Below are 4,142 nucleotides of genomic sequence, written 5' to 3' on the forward strand. Positions count from 1 at the left end.
TCTTTCAGGTCCGGCCCTATCGGCTTTTCCCCTGCCCCCTTCCCTGGCCCCCTCATTTTCAAAAGACCTCATTATGGGTCCTTCTGAAGGATCACAAGCCAGTTTTCATTTAAGAAGAATAAGGTGTTTTCGCCTCCGATAACTGGAGACGCTGTTAGAAGTTGGTAATTAGTATGACTTGTTAATGGAGTTTGGCTATGATTAAGCAGTGATTGAGTGTGAGTTTGGTGCCTGTCACCGGGTAAGCCTGGGAGGGTGAGCGATGTTTAATGAGACACCTGTTGTTGGGAGCCCACTGGGGTTTGTTGCGGCTGATTGACACTTGGATGCAGTGCGCTCGGTGGCGGGGGCTGGGCTGAGCCTGGCAGGTGGTTGGCATCACAGCAGAGCCCGCCACTCCCAGCAAGTCAGGGCTGGCTGCGTTTCCGGAGCAGACCTTCCCCGGCTGTGGTCACATGTCCCGCGTGATCTAGGCTGGCTGACGCTGTGCCCTTGCAGGAGGAATCGGCCTGTGTGAAGTCTTCCCTGGTCCCTGCTCCCCACCAAACGCCGGGCTGGGCACTGGGCACTGTTCATCCAGCCGCTCTTGTTCCCAGGGTGTAGATGAGGAAACTGAGGTAAGAGAGGTTAAACAGTTCACCCCAACTCGCACAGCACCTTCGGGGCCAGATGCTCTGTTTCAGAGACGGCACCTCTCAAACCTTCAAAGGATCCCAGGGGGGCATGTTAAAATGCAGATTCTGATTGCGTAGGTCTGGAGTGGGACTGGAGAGCTCCCAGACACTGCCCACACTTTAAATATAAGTCTATAGAATCCTTTCTGTATTTGAGGCCAACAGAACCCATAAGAGACATAGGCGTGTCGTACATTTCAATGTCATGAGTAAGACCACATTGCCCTTTGTCAAGAAGTGAGAGAACGGATATGCATAGGACAACTATACCTTATCTTTGTCCAAAAATAAAGTCTGATGCCGAAGGTATTTGGGAGCTCTCACCTAAGCATGGGGTGGCAGGGGCGAGTGGCCACATCGCAAAACGGGGAAAGAGTGAAAAAAATTCAGGAAGCCCGCACCGCACGCTGTTATACCGGCAGAACTTTTCCAGGAGGGAATTAGAGTCTCGTCTTGGGGACAATGTTCTTTCAAGATGTCGAGAATTCAGCCTCAACCATCCACCCTTACACTTGACCCTGCCCGATGCCCCGTCCAAACGCACTTGACAAACACCACCCTTTCCAGGTCAGCGACCAGGGCTCAAGTTGAAAACGGTGCTTTGTTCTTTTCTGACAGCTGCTTCAGGCTGAATCTTGAGTCAAAACACATGTGGGAAGTCACAAAGGCACCCACAGCCAGCTGGGCCAGCTTAGGCTCAGGCGGAGGGGCACCAGGCCTACACCTGACCTTCCCGGTGACTCAGCTTACAATTCAGGCCACATTTTTTTTTTTCAGATGTTCAGATGAAGGCTTTTCTGCGCTAAAAAAAAAAAAAAGGACCCACAGTCCAGCAAAAGTTTGGGCTAACGTGGATATAGTTTGGTGAATACAAAAACACTTGAAAACAGAATCATCTCAGATGCCTTTGGGTCCCGACAGTAATATTAAAAACAGATAAAACTTCATGGGTAATTCACAAAACAGGAAAAAATAAGCAAATATGAAAATAGCACTTTGTCTTAAATGTCATAGAGAATGGAGCATAAAAATGGTTTTGTTCTGAGTGTCCAGATGACCATGTCACGTCTTGGCTTCTCCCAACTGAGGGAGGCCTGGCCTGAAAGAAACACAATCTTCTACCAAGTATATTTTCCTTGTCTCAAAACAGTCAGGGTGTTCTTTTATTTTTCTAGGGAAAGTAAAATATTTAGCTGATGGGGGTCGATTAAAACAAATCATATTAACCACAATTCGATCTAACAAAAGGCAAGACTCAGAAAATAATTCATTTTGAATTTTTACACATATTTGCGTTCTTTACATTCGTACCCATGACGCCGGAGTGTGAGGTGTTTTGGGGGGTAATGTGCATGTGACATTCCAAAATAAAAGCATGCTTTAGGCTTCTAAGAGGATATCAGCGTTGCAGATAAGTCTCTCAGGAGGAATTCAGTAGGTATTTTGGTGAGCGTGGGGTAAGGGGACATCGAATACCAGAAATTCGCAGGAGATGCAGATAGGGCTGATGAAAATCTTTTTCTTTTTAACCGTTAAAATTTTCAAGTACCACAAGGGGCTCCATCGCAAGGATCCCATATGAAAAGGGAATATGCAAGATGCTTTAGGATAAAGTGAATAAACAGCAGATCCGAAGACAGATGGGTAGGGCAGAGGAGCGCACTTCTGCCAGGACTAGCTGTGTGGCTCGGACCAGCGGCGTAACATCTTTGGGCCTCAGTTTCTCCGTTAATAATCTGGAAGCACTCGAATTATCTTGAAATCGTGCTAGGATGGCTGCACATAAGGTATGGGAAGTCCCTGGCATACGGCAGACACTGGATGAACTGCGGAGAGGGTGTGTCTTGATCACGGTCCCACCCAGCACAAGGCATTACGCTGGTCAACACCCCCGTGTCAGCACCTCGGAGAGCACCCATCCACCCATCCACTATGCAGGTGGACAACAAAAGAGCTCACCAGGGGCCGCCACCTCTCCCTTGGACGATTCGTTCCGATTTTCTAGATGACCATCTCATGTCTTGGCTTCTAACTAACGGGTCTCCCTGACACGCCCCTCGCCCGACCTCTGAGACCTAGGTCAGATCGGCAAATAAACGATCACTAAATGAATAAATAAACGAATGAATAAGTTGCTGACACACAGTAGGCCCTCCATGGCTGTTCGTTGACTGACTGAACTGAATCAGTTCTTTGAATAAGGCCTCTCTCTGAATAGGAATCTGTCTCCATGGCTTTTGACCGCAGCATGTCCCAGGGGGGAGGCATCAAAAATGATTCAGCCACTGGGAAAAACTGAAGCCCAGAGAGAAAAAAAAAAAAAACTGATCAGGGTAAGAGGAACAACCTCGTTCCTGCTGCCTCTTCACTGTGCCCACCGCCCCCCAACGACTTCTGGGAGAGAGTTAGGGCTGGAGCAGTATCATCACTTGACTGAAGCTGGCCTCTGTGTCTGTGAATGTCGCAGACTCCCCTACAGATCCCACAGGGAGGAAGGAGCAAGGTCTTCTTTATTCCTCGGAGCAGAATAGCGAAAGGTGACAAACCTGGACTATTTCCAGCAAAGCCCCCTGAACGAAAGGCCACCATGCGCTGAGAGCTGGCCGTTCTCCGGGGCTTGCTCAGTGGGCCCTTCTTCCTGACGTGGGTACACGATGATTCAACGGGCACTGTCCAGACTGTCTGGCTAGGAGAGCAACATTCTGGACGTGCCGGGACGCTGCTGCCAGTGCCTGCCCCGTAAGCGCTCCGTGCAGAAAGAGCCACAGGTCCCAAGCTGGGTCGAGTCCCCAGCCAAAAGGGCAAAAGTGCATGGAGCCTGGTCCAAAGGGACAGAGAGCCTCCTCTACCCGCCTCGGCCACTGGGGCAGTGTGTGGAAGAGGCTGGCCTCGCTGGGAACCCACTGAGCTTGATCCCAGATGAATCGGAGCCAAAGCCAAGGGACCTGAACACATCCCCAGAGGTGGAGGATTTGGGATACGGAAAGGAAGCCCCCGGCTCAGGCGGCTGGGGTTCAGGGTGGGGTTCAGGAGTGCGGGAGTTTCCCGGCAGGGGGCCAGCCGAGGTGGGTCATGCTGATGAGTCCCGGCAGAGTCAGTGCTGAGACCTCGCAGCGTGACCTGGAAAGCCTGCCCCTTACACATGTCACTAAATGTTCAGGGACGTGACATGATGCTAAGGTCCGCCACAGCGCAATAAACTGTGTATCTAATTCACATGCCAAGGAGTGGGTTTCATCATTCCCAACTGATCCTTTTGGTTTTTCCCTAAAGTTCCAGATTTAAAAAAATAAAGTCAAGCTGTCATTTTCAAGGGCTTTGTGGCACCTGTGGATATTTACTGGTTTTATGATTAAGATCTCAGAGCATGTCCAGAATTGTTAAAAGAACTTTCAGCATGTGGCCTGAAGCGGGCCTATGCCCATCAAGGTGTACACACATGCCAGGGTACCAAGCATCACCTATGTT

The sequence above is a fragment of the Pteropus vampyrus genome, unplaced genomic scaffold, assembly GCF_000151845.1.
Source record: "Pteropus vampyrus isolate Shadow unplaced genomic scaffold, Pvam_2.0 Scaffold34, whole genome shotgun sequence".
Lineage (NCBI taxonomy): Eukaryota > Metazoa > Chordata > Mammalia > Chiroptera > Pteropodidae > Pteropus > Pteropus vampyrus.